The sequence below is a fragment of the Manis pentadactyla genome, chromosome 16 (genome assembly GCF_030020395.1).
Source record: "Manis pentadactyla isolate mManPen7 chromosome 16, mManPen7.hap1, whole genome shotgun sequence".
Classification (NCBI taxonomy): domain Eukaryota; kingdom Metazoa; phylum Chordata; class Mammalia; order Pholidota; family Manidae; genus Manis; species Manis pentadactyla.
In genome coordinates this window covers 23729585-23748582 of record NC_080034.1, presented here as the reverse complement: position 1 = coordinate 23748582, position 18998 = coordinate 23729585, and the positions used below count along the sequence as shown (strand labels likewise).

Genomic DNA, 18998 nt, shown 5'->3' with positions numbered 1-18998 from the left:
GGATCTTTGATAATTTGATTAAGTCACTACATCAATTCTAAAGCTCTCTTGCTTTCAAATCTCAAGTGAAAAAGTAAATTTCCTTGTTGTTTAAGTCAGTATTTGCTATTTGCTGGCAAAAGCATCCTAACTAATGTTCCTCCAGCCGTTTCCTTTACCTGGCACAGATTAGATGCTGAACATTTTCATAGATCGATTATAATTATACTGCACTTCATGTTATATTTGTGTTAGTGGGTAATGCAGCCAATATTCTTATTCATTTTGTGAGGTGAAGAAATGAAATCTGAGGACACTAAAGAAACATTATCCAAATTATATGACAATATGCTTAACTGAATTTCACAGGCCCAAAACCTGAAGTAAACAAGATTAAAATTAAAAGACATGCTTTAAGCAAGATAATAAGGCTGGTATAAAAATTTAAATGATGTTCTAGAGCAGTTTTGCAATACAAGCTTTGCAGGCTGGCAAACAGTTTCATAGCTTCATACCTAACAGTTCTTTGCTCCCTATCTGTGGTTACTACACAGATTTTCTAGTACATGTTTTTCCCATCTTGACATCTTTTACTTATAGAGTCAACACTATCAAATGCAAAGAGATTCTGGCCCATAGTGAATTTAAATTTAGAAATGTTGACCTAATAATATATGCTTAGGAATACCTAGAATTATGGGTAATGCTTTCTTGTCTATGAGTCCTTAGACAATCTCAATTATATTATTATGAGCTAAGTCACCTAAATCAGTTCATCATGAGGGTTTCAGAAATTATTTTTTCAGGCTGTGATCAAGTAAATTGTACCAGGTGAAGCAATCAAAAGTGTGGAAGTATTGCTTTCTGATTCCATCCTAGCTAGCAATTTAGCTGTCAGCAGGAAGATACAATGTTTCTTGAATGACTGATGAATTCTCTTCTCAGATGATTGCAGGATGTTGGACGCAAGGCTGGCAGGAAAGCTGGCTGATTGTTTGGTGGCTAAAATGGTTTTATGACTCATGGAACTGATTAGGAGCATAATGGTTGTCCACACAGCTGGCCAAGCTGAAGCCAGTCCATTTGCAGTCACAGCTGGAGATGCTGGAAGACATCTTCCAGATGTCAGGGCAGACCAACCTGTGTCGAATAGTTCAGCTGAAGTGACAAGTGGAATCGCATAGAGTCCAGGCACCTCTGCCCCACTGGCCTAGTCTTTCCTAGTAGTAACACTATCAAAGAGGTGTCTTCACTTAGGCTGGAGGTTCATAATTATCCACACTTTGCTCGAAATCTATTGTATTAAAGAGGCTCTGTTGCACCTCTTTAACATAATCATTCCCCATTTTGTGCATAAAAGTCATCCTTGGTGCTTTTTGAAATGAAGACTGCTGGAATTGATTCAACTACAGATTTCAAACAGTCTGAGGTACAATTTTTAACAATCATTTCTCCAGATGATTCCTCGTGAGTTAGACCTCTCTTCCAAAGGCATACTTGTATAAAGAAAGAGGTAGAGTGTGCAGAAAATCAGTATAACTGGAAAAGGGATGTGATTAACAAGTTAAGTATATATACTATATGATTAAACTTACATTTTAAAGATCTAACATAAATTGTAAGTTCTAGGCATAGGTTATAAGATTTAGCAAGTAAAATTATAGGACACCCAGTTAAATTTGAGTTTTTGTAAACAAAGACATCTTATAAGTATGTCCCACATGTTATTTGGGACATATGTTTATTAAAAACATTATTCATTGTTATCTAAAATTCAGATTTAATTGGGAGTCCTGTATTTTATCCAGCAACCATTTTTAGGCAGGACAGACCTAGCATGGTTTAGAATTAATTTGGAGCACCACTTAGCCCTAAGAATAAATTTACATAAGGCTATTGCTAAGATTCCTTAATGATACAGGGATTATGTTCCAGTAATATTGTCTAAATCAGAAGCTGGTTCCCAATGCTTCAAACCTGCAGAAGGCTGGTTTTGCTAAACCACTGTTGTTAAATCAGCTTCTATGAATTTAGATAGGATGTATTTATCAAATGACTGTTAAATCCTAAGAGGTGAGTAAGCAAATGTAATCTCTCTATGAGTTCCTTTAAATCTTGCCTACTTTCTCCCCATCCTGCAACTGCAGTGATAAAAATAAATTCATTAAAATTAAGGCAAGAAGCTTTATGTGTAGTTAAGTTCCAATAACTTAACACTTTATTCTTAATAATAAGAAATACAATTTATTGTTTTGCAATGACACTACATCAGTTTTATCCTACTTTAATCTCTGTCCCTTACATTCTTGCCTAAAATCTTTCCCTCTGGCCTTCTTTTAAATCCTATTTTACTTTGCCTTGTTTCTTCTCAGTATACTGTGCTAGGCTCTAAAGCAGGGTTGGCAAAGCACAGGCCAGGGGCAAAGCCCACCTATATTCTGTTGTATAAGTAAAGTTTTATTGAATCACAACCACTCCTATTTATTTGCACATTGTCTATGGCTGCTTTGCACTATAATAGCAGACTTCTGCAGTTGTGTAATTATTTCTGGGACCTTATGGCCCACCAAGCCTAAAAATATTCACTACCTGGGACACTTGACATACACACAATACACACACACATACACATATACATATGAATATACTACCTATGTACACACACACACACACACACATGAGATTTAGTGGTAGATATATATACAAAGTCTGTTCTCACACTTCCCATTTCTGCTTGGAACTATAGAGAGCAAGCAAAAGCACTGTTCCCATCCTTACCATAGCAACAACAAAAAAATCCAGAAAAACTGCAAGTTCATAACATTTCTTCAACCACCAGAGAGTTAAGTCTCAGGACAAACAACTAGCCCAAATCTAAAGAGAGACAGATACCTGCTGGGAGAGACAGAACACAAGCTGGGCACTTGTTTATTTGAAGCATGTACATCTGAATACCAGTAAGAAGGCTTCAGCTAGAACAGGGAATCCATTGGTAGAGTTGAGTAAGGGATAGTGATAAGGTGTGGAGCCCCAGAAGACCACAAATATGTAAAGAGTTTGCACCCTTTTGCAAGCTTTTGCTCCTTGGAATCCACAAAAAAAATTGGCTAGAGTCTTGAGAAGTGGTCCATCTGGCAGACAGGAACATCAACAGCTAAAGGATGGAAATGAAACTTCGGGCAGACCTTTCCCCATCCCTCCCCTACAGAACAAAAGGGCAACAAATACGGACACTTTTAAGTCTCTGGCAAAGACCTACTGCAGTAGGGGGAAGGAAATAGAATAACATATTTTCTGCAAGTACAGGGGCAATAATATATTGTGTACCCAGAATTACAGCTGGGAGGTGGAGAGAAGTCTGAGAAAACCACACCCTCAATGCGTAGTGACACCTGCTTGCCCAAGACTCAGGACTGTGAGAACAGAGAACACTTTTCTCTCATAGGCTCACCACAGAGCAAAAAGCATCAATTACTAACAATGCAATTCTGCTGGGAGAGTTGCAAAAACATCTAGATAGGCCCTGTCCAAGGCAAAGTGGAAACAAGACTTAAAGCTGAGGCTGGAACACATACTGAGAAATGCCTAATGACAAAGCAGCCCCTGCGCTCAACACAACACACTGTCAGAGGGACTGGAAAACTGCAGCACACTGAGTGTATCCATAGTGACTACACACTCAGCCCGACTCCTGCCTAGATTAATTCAAACCCCAAACTAAAGCTCTAGAAGACAAAAGGTATGCTCACTTCCAGGGAAGAGCTCACTTTTTAGTGGGTGCTCTGCCATTGTCTCTCATTTGAGTGACATTAGAAACCTTAGCTCCCTTCCTATCCCATGACTTATTACCATATAATTGTCTTAAATATTTCCTTTCCATACATTTATGACCACATACTACAGTGATAAAATTTTTGCTTCAGCCATCACATTTAGTTTACAAAACTCAAGAGGTAAAGGAAAATGTATTATATTTACCCATGGTTTTATTCTTTACATTATTTTTCCTAATTTCTGACACTCCAAGATTCCTTTTTATAATTTCCTTTTCCTTTAGAGAAATTCCCTTAGTCATTCTTTTTAAAGAATGTTCTATTGATGACAAATTCTGTTAGCTTTCTTTCTTCTGAGAATATCTTATTTCCCCTTCATGACAGAAGGTTATTTTCGCTGGATGTAGAATCCAAGTTGACAGTTTTCTTTCAGCATTGAAAATTGTCCTGCTTTCTTCTGGACTCCATGGCTGCTGACGAGAAGTTTGCTGTCATTCATTTTGTTTCTCTCATTTTTCTCTTTCTCAACACTTTTTTCTTTGATGAAATCATTTCATCAGATGATATGGTTTGGTATGAATTTCTTTGAAGTTATCCTGTTCTGGTTCACTCAGGTTTCTGAATCTCTAAGGTTATATATTTGCCAAATTTGGGGAGTTTTGAGCTATTATTTCTTTGAGTACATTTTCAGCATCCTCTCTTTCTCTTTTCTGAGACTCTGATGACTCAAATGTCAGATCAGAATGTATGTCCTTCTTTATAAAATGTGGCCAGTGACTCAAATAATAATGTAACATTCATATGTAGTAAATGTTGTTTGTAAAGAAAGTCAGAAACAAATGATAGGCAAAAAGAAGGAAGTAGAAATCATACCCATTATACTTCCACATCACTCCACAGACACTGTGATTAACTTTTTCATCTTTACCCTTCTCTCTGGAAATACTTGCCTTCTTTCTGGGAATAAATATACCCATAAGTATACACATATAATTTAAAAAAATGAATTCATATCATGAATATAATATTTTGTGATCTGCTTTTCCCACTTAACAATAGACCTAAACTACTTTCACAATAAATGTCACAGTCATGTTAAACTTCTTTGTTTTAAACTCTTGAGGTAGCATGACTGGTACCACTTGGGATGGAGTGACCACCTTTTTCCCTGTAACGAGCCTCCTGATTCAGGTCTGTGTGGGAGAATTCACTGCAGATTTCTAAGCCCTGCTTTAGCCAGAGTTCAAGCCCTGCCATCACTCCCCACAGTTAACAGCTGACTAACAAATTTTCTTCTGAAAATGCTGAATATGACTCTTGACATCTGCTCTGCTGCTAGGTCCCTGCCAGAAGAGTAAAATGAAGGGCAACGTTTTCTTTTTTTTTTTCTCTCACCTGCAGCACTTAAACATGGGGGTTGGGGTGGGGGGAATATGTTATCTTTCTCTGTACAGGAAAAATTCCACTAGTATTTGCTGCTAAATCTGAAATAACGCAGATGGAGGTGCCTTGATTTTTTCAGCTTTTCAAGTCTCTGGGAACAAAAAGAGTTTACAGAGCAAGTTATCAATGCAAACGTGACCATAAAAGGCCACTTTAATTCTCTTATACAGAAAATAGTTTCAGGTTCTTTACATATGTCATTTACATATAATTTGATATTGTACTTATGATCGGTTGTATATTCTTATGAAATCAGATTCCTCAGTGCTTTCTACTTGATACTACTTCCCAACATGGGCCCAATAGTCTAAACATGTGGGTTCAAATTCCAGCTCTTCCATCACTTCCATACATGCATGTACACACACACACACACACACACACACACACACATCCTGGAACAAAGCATTTCACTTCTTTGAGCCTTAAGTTCTATATGTATAAAGAAAAGAACAAAAATAATTCCAATTTAACAGGACATTGAAAGTTACAAATTATATGTATTTAACTTTTTTTAATGTATGAAGCTTTATCCAAGAAGAAGTTCTTACTAGTATTTTAAACTAGTTCTAGTTATTCCACACACAAATAAAATTAATTGATTTACAGCTTCATACAATTCAGATGTACTTTCCCTTTTATTAAAGAATAGTTGGCATACAATAGTGTATTAATTTCAAGTACACAACTATGCTCTCTATTTTGGAGGAAATATGCCATTAGAAAAAATCAGTAGTTATTTTCATTTTTGTCAATATAGTTATGTATGTATTTCTCTAGCATTTCTTCTTAATAATTACCTTCTTCAACATGAAACATACCTATATTCTTGAACATATCATAAACAAGTTAAGGTAGGAACAAGCCCAGGGCAGCTGAGTAATTGAAGAAGAGGCAGAATGAAGGCCAAGCTTTCCAATGACTCTCTCTGTATATTGGCTTTCAATGGCATCTTACAGTCAATGGGGACAGAAATGTGTGATTGTTTAAATCTGTAGGGTCCTTGTGGCAGTACCATTTTCCTGGTGCCTCTAATCCCAGATACCTCAAATATGCTTCTCCTGTAGGTCCTGTGCATGGTTTAGTACAGTGGTTCTCAAACAGGAGGAACTAGAAAGGCCTAGAGATGAATTTAGTTGTCATAGAGGTTTCCACTGGCGTCAAACAGGTAGAGGTTAGAGATATTGCTAAATATTCTGGAATGCACTGGACAATTCCCATAAAAAAAGAATGATCCAGCTCAAAATGTTAATAGCGCACATGTTAAGAAACCCTAGGCTGGCAAAATCTGGTAGATTCATGGTTGATTCTGAATTAGGATCAAAGGGGTCCTTCTCTCCAGGGTAGTACAGTCCTAGACCATCAACTCAAAAGTGAAGGAGGTAGTAGTACTAAGAGGGTCAGGGGATTCCTCTTCAGCTTTGTTGCTCTGCTGAAGTCCAAATGCAAGTTAGCCAGTGGGGATTTACTGTTTTTATAAAGCTGTCAGTTTCCTGACTGCTGATTCCCATAATCAATCAAGAATACAACTTCTTATCATTTTGCCTTTGGGTTTGATTCAATCAATGCTTATTGTATATATTTCATTATTATTCACAGAGAAATTAGATAGGCTTGTGTAATGTTAGAGTTAGGGTCAGGGAAGAGTCTGGCTAACATTACATGATGAGTACTGACCAACAGAAACTGTATCTCAGACACTTTTTATCTATCCTCTTCAGGATTCTTTTATTTCCCAATGATTTTACAAAGCTGCCAATAAAATGTTCTTTTTTACTACAGTTTTATGATCACCTTCTATTTATGTGATTAAATGGATTTATTTTTTAATGATGCTGTGGTGGGCACATAATAAGGGGTCCCCCTTCCTCCATTTCTACCAACTCTATCTAAAATTTTGTTATTTGCTTTCAATTCTGGAAGGATTATTCCATGCTATTGGTTTTGGGATTGTAAAGTTTATTTGAGTCTTGATCTGGCCACTTGATTCCTCTGTCCTTTCCCTCAATTATGCAAAACAAAATTTACAAAAAATTATACTAACTTTTTTAATATTATAATTTGGGGGTTGACTGACTTACTGACAAAACTGACAATATAAGGGAATATTCTATAGCAGTATAATTCATGAAAAATTTGAGAATCAGACATGTCTGAAAAGAAAACTATCAGAAGCCTTTTCAACTTCTCATCGGAGGACTAGGCCTGTACATTATCTGAAATGTCTTAACACCTGAGATATTCTGCCAGATTCTTTTCTCTTAAAGCTGACTACAAAATGAATCAAGACCATATTTAATCAACCTTTATTCCTGTTAAGAATTTGCCTCCACTTTAGAATTTTCAACTTAGTAATTCATCATTTAACACGCAGGAACAGAACCTTCTACTAGCATGTACTGTCCCCACATGGCAAACAGTGACTTGAGCCTTAAGTTTAATGGAAGTGATTACTTTAAAAAAGAAACAAAATAAACTGATTTTGAATATATAAATTATAAATTATTGAAACGCCTGGGCTAGTAAAATCTTTAGCTACAACTTAATAGTTATTTTAATAATGAATTTTAATCTTACCATAATCTCATCACTAGAACTCGTAAGGAGAAACATTTTTATTACATGCTGTGTATTAACTTAAAGCCAGATTTCTTTCAGAGTAAAGAGGGTATTTTAGGAGCTTAGACCAGCTGTGTATCAATAGATCAACCTAGCAGTTTCCCTTTTAGTCCCTAGTTTGCTTAAAGTTATGCAGTTTTTAAAGAACTTTTGTCGGTCGTTATCCTAAAATCATTTCTTAGCAGTATTCAACACGGGTAAGCACTTATGTTTTGAAAGGCCTTTTATCCCCCTTAGCTTCTATGAAATAGCAATCTCATGATTTTCCTTCTGCTTCTCTGTTCCTTTTCTTTCTTTTTTCAGGTTCATCCTCCTTTACTCAGCCATTACCTACAAAGTCACTCAGGGTTGAGTCCTAGGTTCTCTTCTCTTCCCCGAATATTTTCCTTGGGCATTTTCACCCAGACCCATAACTCCAAATATTTTCTCCTCACATCTGACTTCTAAAACGTGTTTCTATCTTAGAACTTCTAACCAAGGTGGATGTTTCTCCTGCAAACCTCAGAATCACTCCAGCTCTTCAGTTCAGAAGAGGATTCCGTGATTGTTTTTTCCCAGTCTCACCATCTTTTCTCTCTTGCTATCTCAGCAAATAGCCAACCCGTTAATTTAATTCCACAAGCCTCAAAACTAAAACAATCAAGTGATTTTATTCTATCTTTGCCTCCATGTTAGATTCATCAAACCTGCCTTGTCAATTTTCCTTCCTATCTCTTGATTCTGTTTACTTCTCATCCCCACCAACACTTCCAAATTCCAAGCTACCATCACCTTCCATCTAAACCACTGAAATGCAGAAAGGCAAGGAGGGAGCTGCAGGCTGACACTAACCTTTCCCTTCCCAATGTCTTACACGGCAGTCCTCGTTGAGTGGCTTCCTCTCACCTCTGGGCCTCTCCAATGCCATCTTTCTCTACTAACTGGTCCGCTTCAATAGCTTTTCATCTCTTGTTGTCTTTACATAACTGCTTAGAATGGTGCTTTTGGACAGGCTATTCTGTTAGCCTAAATGTTCTTTCCTCCCCATCTTCGCCTGATTAACTTCTACTGTTCCAAAAGGTCTCAGTTACTATCATCTTTCTTCTGGGAGTATTCCTTGACCTCTACAGCGGGATTAAAATCCACTATTATCATTTCTCAAACAATCAGGTACCTCTCCTTCCAGATATATCAGAATAATTAATTTACATACTTGTTTGGTTGAATCTGTCTCTCTCACCTTACCGGCATTAGGACAAGGACTACTAGGTCCACAATTTCCCTGGCACACAGTATGTGCTCAATAAATATTTCTTGAATGTAATGAAGCCATGAGCCACTATTAGCATTTAATTTTTTTTGACACAATCTTTTATTTCACCAAATTTTAATGTTGAGGTATATTAAAAATATTTGGAATAAATGAAATCATCATAGAGAGCTATAACATATGCTTACTCTATGAAACTATCTTCATCAAAATAATTACTAATAATCATCCCATCATATTCAATGATTATTAACTTTATTGAATTTAATTTTGTGTATTATTTAATAGTGGTGATTGTACATAATATACTGATTTTATCCATAGCTAACAAAGGAAAATCCACATTTACTCATGTTGTCTATATTTATAATATACACAGCATGGATTGCCATGTTGGCCATTGAGAAGGAGATACACACATATATCCATCTACTTGTGCTAGGTTATACTTTTACAATATTTCAAGAAATCTGGAAATCCCTGTTACAAATGATAAATTATTTTTTCCTTTCTTTATACCATAGCTCTTAAAATAAAGTTACTGTAACATAAGTAATATGACAATAGTCAACATGTAATAGTAAAGCTATCTCTATACATTGTCTGTTTAATAGATGGTAATAACCCATTCTATTATTCATACTTAATTCAAAGTAGCAAAACATTTTTCATATTTTCAATGTTGTAACATTTTTCAAAGTTTCTCTTTGCTAGTACCTACTCTGTGAAAACATGTATACAAACTATGTCAACTGTGATATTTGGTAAATCAGCTTACCTTTCCTTCCCTCCATTTCTTTATCTCTAAAATAAGAAATGTGGGATTATAAGATCAGTCTAGATATAACACTTAATTTTACAATTTATTATTATTTAGGATTAATCTAATACAGAGGGAAAATTAGTAGTTCTCTTTACTCTAAATCAGTGTTTTCCAAATGATTAGTTGTGGAATATCACTTAATAAATCAAAAGGTTCTGAGCTAATTGTTGGGAGAGACTGTTGATAAGCTTTTTCTGATGAGACACAAAGCCATCTATAAAAGCAAATGTTCTGAGAAGTCCTGCAATTAAGCAGTCTTAAATTTTATTTAAACCAGCATTTCCAGATTTAAATAAAATTTAAAAACAAAGTCTTTGTTCTTCTGACCCCATTTATGGAGCATAATACATATTATATAATCTGGTATGTTATATAGCATAACACATTTTATATCATATATATCACTAGCTAGGAAATGAAAATTTTGTTTTGGAACTGAAGCTCTCTGGTCTTTAAACAATTGAATTATATGTAAGTTTCTTCACACTTTATAAGCTTGGTTGTTTCAACAAGTCTAACCTGTGTCTGTGGGGCTGAGTGTAAGCAGTTTCACAGCATGGCCATCTGTTCCAAATTCTTGATATAAAATTTCCATTAATCTAACTCAGAAGCATTTTCCTTACAGCAATTTAACAGACTGGAAACTCATGGTAAGTGAATTCAGGGTCATTGTGCTCCACGGAATAGCTTTCTTTTCAGGGACACAGAGAGGGCTATACGTTATTGTCCCTTGGTCTTCTCTACCTTAACTTCTGCTCTGAGATGTCTGGAAGTCAAAGGTTAATAACATTAGTATTGTTGCTTGCAGTAACAAACAGTCCTAAGCATGATTTTGGTCCCAAAAACCTGCTTCTGCCCAGCTGAGGGAGTAGCACTGAATTAAAAACCTCCAGAAAAAGAAAAAAAAAAAAAACCCTTTATGTTTCTTAGCTAGTAATAATCCTTTGTCTTTCTTTGTATATTTTCTGCTCAATAACTTGGATTTTAACATACTGTGTAAAATTTTACATGTAACATAACATTTTTTTAAATAAATGTAAACTTTTCTCAGTAAAATATTTTAGTTACATGGAGTATGTCTTTTAAAGTACAGCATTTAATATCAGTGATATCAATCTATTCTAATGAATTTTACCATCCAGAACATTCTCAAAGGACAATGTCAACCTTTTGAATTTTGTGGCAGTCATCTGTTAGTTTTTCTCCCAGTGTAATGCTGGTTTACAATGTGCAGCACCATCACCATCATAAACATAGCCTACATTTCCATTGCCTTAGAGACTGGCTTTTCCTTACTCTCAGATGATTTTATTTAGGGTTTTATTTAACATGCATACACTAAGCTGTCTAACAGTTGCTGAAAACCTCTTGATAAAACTTTGGCAGCAAATTTTGCTAAGGGGTGCTTCTATCTTGTGGAAGATAATGTCAGAAAGGATAGAGAGGATATTCCATTTTTAATAATTAAGGAAGCCAATATCTAATAAGTTGGGTGTTAAATTAATTTAAAAAGTGAAATTGCTCTGACAAACTAGGAAGCTATTCAAAAGCCTCATTATATCCTCATTTCCTATGATAATATCTGGCATTTTCTAGATATCAATAAACGTGTGTTGAATGGAATAAATGGCTTGATATTATGTGAGAAGTGCCATCATTCTTTGGAATCTAATAAAATACCTTCAAGGTAATTAAGCATAACAAGGCTCTTAAAACCCCCGACTAAGAAATAAGGTCAATACCATAATCCAAGCCTTTGAGTTAAAAACTCAAAACGAGGATGAAACATCAGGAAAGTTTAGGGTCAGAATCATTATATGTTTCAATATTGGCTTCCACTTCTTCCATCACACTTCTATTAATGTCAACCAAGAAAGAAAATAAAACCCTTTCCTATTTACAAACACAACTTAGTATCAAGATTACTCATATTATTTCTGAAATATATTAGTTTGGTAGTCTTAATACCTATACTCAAGTATCATTCTCCCATTCATTTATATATGCTAACTTTCTCTTCCAGTGAACCTCACAGCAAACGAGGAGTTTTAGGTTCCTTGACCCATAAACACTTCATACAATCCTTGTAACACATATCCTCTCAGTACATGATTATTGTATTTAATCGAAAACCAATATAGAATCAGATTGTAAACTAAGCAAAATGACAGATGTGAAAATATTCACAAGAAACAAAGAAATTTTCAGATGGCTGATATATCAGCAATCAGTAACAATTTTTCCAAGAAATTATTATTAGTGGGTAATAGCATTTCTTATAAAACATTTAAAAAGGAAAAAAAGAAGACCCCAAATGGACCTAATGCAAATTAAAAAGAAGTAGTATAAGCCAAAACATAGGGATACTGGCCAATGTTGAACAGAAGGGGCCTCAGGCTGTTTCCCCTCTGCTAGAAGAGCTACCTTGTGGGAATTGGTGAGGTTCACCTGGGAGCAGTGGAGGGGTAAGCAGGGTGTTCTACCCTCAGAGATGCAAGTGTCCCCATTCATCAGTCTTCTATTGGTATGCCCTAATTGGTATGCAATATAATAATTATGATGAATAATACTATTTTCCTGAAGTAGTAAATCAAACAACACTAAAGAGTAAGAATTTAGTTGTGGTATAAGCGCTAAACCTCATAAAAGCATGGACAAAACCATACCCAAATCTAGAGAAACATAATTAAAAATAAGTGTTAAAAATAAAGTGAATGACAAGTAAAATCTTGAAATAAACGTCAGACACAAAGATAAGATTGAAAGACTGTAAAAAGAATTTTTGCTAAGCAAAACAAAAAAAAACTTTTGGAAAAAAATTAAATTTAAAAATTTAAACTTTCCAGATATTTCATTAAATAAACTAAGTGTTAACATTTGCCTTATGAGTTGAGTAAATTTATAAGTTTGAATTTTGTTTTAAAATCGTAACTCATTTAGAAAAAAAACCTTTCTCTATAGAAATATTCTCCTGGCCTAAAAAAATCTCTCTTCATTCCTTTCTAAGCCCAGTTATTGTGATAAGAAGCAATAGATCTCAGAGCTATGAGCCTGATGAAGTAAAGTGGCCTAATTACTAATTACAATTAAAATTCTTTCTTGCTACATCTAATGTTTAGATTTTAAGTGCACCTAATATTTCCATCTTGGTCTGCACTGATGAAGCTCTCAAATATGGGCTGCAGTTTTTGCCTTCTGATTCCTTTTAGGTTCAGCCATTGAGAGGCATTGGCAGAAGGTCAGAAGCCAGAAGAAAAGTATGGGCAGTGTGTTAATTCCTCCAGCTCTTTTCCTGCTAGGGCCTAGGCTGATAGTGGTTATACCTTCTTATCAAAAAAAAGAAATGTTAGGTGACCTCTTATAGCTTAATATCTTATCTCTGTGGTTGGGATAAGGTCTCTATCACCTGGCTGTTATAGTCATAGAGAATTCCTCTTTCTAGATCAAGGGGGCTTCATTATCTCTTTTAAAAAGTATGTTAACCCTACCAAAACTTTTATTAACACACAATTACCCCATTTGAGTGTGTCACATATTTCCTGAAAGGCCCTGGTCTGATACCATTACATTTCCTAGCTTCTCGGTCAGGGCTGTTCTACATCTCATAAAATGAAGACTGTCCAAACTTAACTACCAACAAGCACTGTAAACTAACAAGCATTTTGTTACAATTGGAATCAAGTGAACTCCAGGCAAAATTATAAAGTAAACAGAGTTGGATGGGAGTGCCATCTGCAATGTCAGCATGGGCTTTGAAGACAGGGAATTCTGTGTTGAAATACCTCTTTAGCATGTATTAGATAATAATGTACAGATGGCTAAATAATGGACAATTAATGTAACTTAGCTGAGCCTCAGTTTCCTATTCTCTAAACGGGTAATAATAGTAACCTCACTGGGTTATTGTATTAACTGTACCTAGCACATCACCAGCAAATTATTTCTTACTCAATATCATTAGCTTGGAAAAAGAATTCATTAATTTACTTCTTCAACTTCCCTTTCCTAGGGGTAATCCAGAGACTATTCCATTATTCTGGATAGTGAGGCATGTTATCCTCTTCCATCCCTTGCCCCCTCCTGAAATTAGATAGAACCATTCTTTTGAATTAATTTAGGAAAAATACACTTTTAGCACCATCATTCATCATATTTTTCCTTGAGTTCGAGTCTAATAACAAAAGGAAGTGATAGATTTTTGATTCATTATCTACATACCTTTCATTTTTTCATCAAAGTAGGAGAGAAATTACATAATTGGGCACAGGATCTTGAGGTGTTCATCTGTAAAATGAGAAGGTAGGAATAGAAGATGTCTAAGAATACTTTAAACTCCCTAAGTGTTTATGAAATATTTTGAAACATTTAAAAAATGTTGTTGAAATTGATCACTGATACCACATAAAATGAAATGCAATATTTTTTCCCATGGCTGTAGGGTGACCTCCAACAGTAGGGCACACCAAAGCTTCCCAGTCAGTGTGCTGTTGGGTGGGTCATTTCTATGCTGAGATTTTGACCCAATTAGCTTTTCAGAGTTCACAAGTGATTTTGATACGTAGTCAGTGATATGTGGCCATAAATCTCCTTTTCCATTTACTCCACAGGCCATTTTATGTGAGCCCAGAATATTCTGGTGGTAGTCATTAGTATTAAACATCCAAATGTATCTTTGGCTCTCTGAGCACCACAACGGCAGTCGGTAAGAACAGTGCCTTACTAAAGGTGGCAAAAAGGGAGCCAAGAAGAAAATGGTTAACCCATTTTCTGAGAAAGATTGGTATGATGTGAAAGCACCAGCCATGTTCAATATAAGAAATATTGGAAAAACGCTAGTCACAAGAACTCAGGGAACCAAAATTGCATCCGATGGCCTGAAGGGTCCTGTTTTTGAAGTGAGTATTGCTGATATGCAGAACAATGAAGTTGCATTTAGAAAATTCAAGCTAATTACTGTGGATGTTCAGAGAAAAAACTGCCTGACTAATTTCCATGGCATGGATCTTACCCATGACAAAATGTGCTCCATGATCCAAAAATGGCAGATCGAGATTGAAGCTCATGTTGATGTCAAGACCACCAATGGTTACTTGCTTCATCTATTCTGTGTTGGTTTTACTAAAAATGCAATAATAACATTCAGAAGACCTCTTAGACTCAGCGTCAACAGGTATGCCAAATCCGGAAGATGATGGACATCATGACCTAAGAAGTGCAGACAAATGACTTGAAAGAAGTGATCAATAAATTGATTCCAGACAGCACTGGAAAAGACATAGAAAAGGCTTGCCAATCTATTTATCTGCTCCATGATGTCATTGTTAGAAAAGTTAAAATGGTGAAGAAACCCAAGTTAGAATTGGGAAAACCCATGGAGCTTCATGGGTATAGTTCCGGAAAAGGTACTGAGGGTGAGACAGGTGCTAAAGTTGAACAAGCTGATGGATATGAGCCATCAGTCCAAGAATCTGTTTAAAAATAGAGACTTTAAATGGTGCCAAGTAAAAATATCTTACTTACAATGTTTAAAAAAAATAATTCAAATGGAAAATATCCTCTACCTGCTGAGTTTTGTAGATTTATATTTATTTTTATTATTGCTGTATCTGGACTGTTTCTACCATCTTATGATGTATTGTGTCACATGTTGTATATTTAAAATTTTTGTTGATTTAGAATTTTTTATTGATTTTTCTTTTTTCTTTTTCTTTGCATTTTAATTGTTTTGGTTTCTATTTCTTTTATTTTAATGTTTGACTTCAAGTTTTACTAAGCAAAGACAATGTTTAAATACATCTCAATTTATCTTAATATTCGACATAGACATTATTGGTAATCATTATTTTATAGGGACAATGTTAGATTAGGTTTACCAAATATTTATTAACCTCTTTACTCTCTTTTACCATTCTCTTTACCATTCCCTATTACAGTCCAAACCCTGATTTAGGGAAATTTTCCTTTTTATTAAAAGTATTTCCTGCAGAATTTTCTTGTATGAAGGTCAGTCAGTGGTAAGCTCTCTCAGTTTGTACTTACTAAAAATATCTTCATGTTTACTTATCTTAAGATAAAGCTATCTAAATATACATGTCAGCACTTATACTAATTTGTTTTTATATTGTGATTATACATAAAATATAATACTGTCCCATTTTATCATTCATGTCTCTGTACATCTATTTAACATTTTCCATCTTATTTGTTTTATTCTGAATTTTGAAAGCTTCTTCAGCTCTATAGTCTAGTATACTTAAGAAACATACAATTTCTGTTGTTTTATAATTGTTGTAGCCAGGTGGTAGTTATGATGTATTATTCATTGTCTGACAACTTGTGGTATGGTCAAAAAAACAGAGTGGAAGAGAACCCCAGTGACAATGGTAGGGCAGCCTTTTAAGAAATACCAGATTAAAATTCTCAAGATGATACTCTAGAGATGACAGTGGAACACTCTGGATGATTGAGAACAAAAGAATAAAAGCCAATGGCTCTAAGTAGAGAAGTGATTCAAAAGTCCCACATTCTAAACAGGAATAGTTCTGGGAATGTTGAAATCAATTTACTTCATCTGCATTTTCCTGTTTATATAAGACTAATAGTGTTGGATGATAAAAACCTATGTCTAAATATATCTTTAAAAATATTTTTTTTTCAAGAACAGAAATCCTGCTATTTGCAACAACATGGATTTATCTAGACGGTATTATGCTCAGTGAAATAAGCCAGGCAGAGAAAGACCATATGATTTCACTTATTTGTGGAATATAAAAACAAAGCAAAACAGAATGAACAAAACACAGGTAGGCTCATAGATGCTGAAAAAGTGACTAGTGGTTACTATGGGGGAGGGTTTGGGGTGTGTGGGTGGGGGTGGATAAAGGGGCGCAAAAATTCTCATGCATAATATAAGTTAGTCACAGAGACAGTAGTACATACAGCATGGAGAATATAGCCAATGATTCTATACCATCTTCCTATGTTGATAGGTAGTAGCTGTACTAGTGGGGGTGAGGATTTAATAATATGGATAGTAACTGTTGAACCACTATGTTGTATATCTAAAACCAGCCTAAGACTGTATATCAATGATAATTCAATAAAAAATAAATTTAAAAAATACTCTTTTCAATGAGTATAAAAGTTTATTCTTAATAGTACATAATATAATGGTTCATTTACAATAGAAAGCATTTTAGATTTGAGGTAGTATGGTATCTGATAGGTATTGATACCAGTAGGTATCTGATAGGTCTGATAGGATGGCTTGTATCCCTCCAGACCAGATAGATACCTTTTCATTAGAAAGTGTTACATGCATCTCAATAGTTTTATTTTCTGACATTCATGTTAATGTACTGCCTCCTTAAATATGTTAAATACATTGATTCTATCATGGTTGAGTTACATTTTCTGTGGGTTTGAAAGACAGAGTTTGTCTTCCCATTATGTGCTGATTCAATTGGTAATATTCTCAGAATATGGTCACAGTATATAATTTTACTGATTGTAGCTGCAAGCTAAAGTCTATTTACATGAAAGTTGAAAGTGCACTGTGTTAGACAGGGAGATAGACAGAAAGACAGAATTGTACTGATGAAGTGAGATATTGATTCCAGATATAGACCCAGATAGTAATTTCCCTAAGACAAGGAAGAAGTGACAAAGTTAAATCATTAAAAATTTTAGCAATAACAGAATCATGGATTTTTAAAATTTCTCTCTCCTTTTCAGCAAAAGTTGCTCCTGAATATGGGACAAGTGTCGGTCGGTCCCCTCCCTGCCTCTGTCCCGCAGATAAGGGAGGAGACGCAATGAAATATCGAAGATCTCAAAGGGCCAGCGGGGGACTCGAGGCATTAACAGTGCAAGAGTGATGCTGAGAAGGCACTTCTCATATTTATTGAGCAAATGAACTTAAAATGAACTTAAACATCATTATCTGGGCTTGACTCTAGCCCAAGGATGGGACGCTTCTCAAGGATACTGAAACCATGTGAGGGCGGCCCTGAGCCATGAGAACTGCTTTGATTCTCATCATTCTATTTTTGATCACACATCAAGAGTTGTGGGAAAAACAATCAAGCCATGTGTATATATACATTTGATTTCTATATTACTTGAATTATGTATTAATCCCATTAATCCCACATTTCCCCCTTCTCTTTTAAGTAGTACATAGATATAATAATATAATAAGTAAACAGTTTCTAACAGAAAGCTTTTTAACACAGCTTAGTTCTCCACATTCTGCAATATAAAATAAAAGTCTATGTTTTGAACTTACATAAAGGAGAGTAAAGATAGAAAATAAATGTAGTTCAATTAGAAGGTAGGTGCAGGTGAGCAGATCTATGCCTATAGACTGAGTTTTGATCTGAGCTGGGTGAGGGCAACAAAATATCCACGGGTGCAAAAGATTTCTCTCAAAATGGGGTGGGGGGGTGAAGTTCTAAGCCTCACCTCTGTTGGCCCCCAATCTCTCACCCGATGGTCCCCCTGGGACTGTGCCTGTCTTAGGTTGTTCCTCTCTTGAGGAATCTTACCCGTCTCTGGCTAACCAGTCATCTTCTGGAGCCATACAGGGAGATGTAATGTTGCTAAGTGAGAGAGAAGTAATATCCTTTGAAAAGGTTAGTTTTCCACTACTTTACAGATTTATGCCCCATGGCCTATGTCCAGCACTTGTCTTGAGATATCTTTGTCACTTGAAAGAAATATGATGCACAGTGATTTTTAAGTATAAAGCACGAACTCTAGTAAAGAGCTGTATTTTGAAAGGAAGAAAAAAAGCTATAGAAGTAACAGATGGAAGAGAATATGAAAAGATTGATTATTTCTTTGACATAATTTCTTGTAGAGTAACATAAGCATGTATAGGTATTTTTTAATTAAAAAAATTTTTTTTATTAAGGTATGATTGATAGACACTCTTATGAAGGTTTCACATGAAAAAACAATGTGGTTACTACATTTACCCATATTATCAAGTCCCACCCATACCCCAATGCAGTCACTGATCATCAGTGCAGCAAGATGCCACAGATTCACTATGTGCCTTCTCTGTGCTACACTCTTTTCCCTTTGATCCCCCACACCATGTGTACTAAAC

At 35.3% G+C, this 18998-nt stretch overlaps 1 pseudogene; it reads left to right on the top strand.

The window, feature by feature from the left end:
• The first annotated feature begins 1022 nt into the window (after positions 1-1022).
• On the top strand, positions 1023-15041 carry LOC118927650 (40S ribosomal protein S3a-like; annotated as a pseudogene).
• The last annotated feature ends 3957 nt before the right edge of the window (positions 15042-18998 follow it).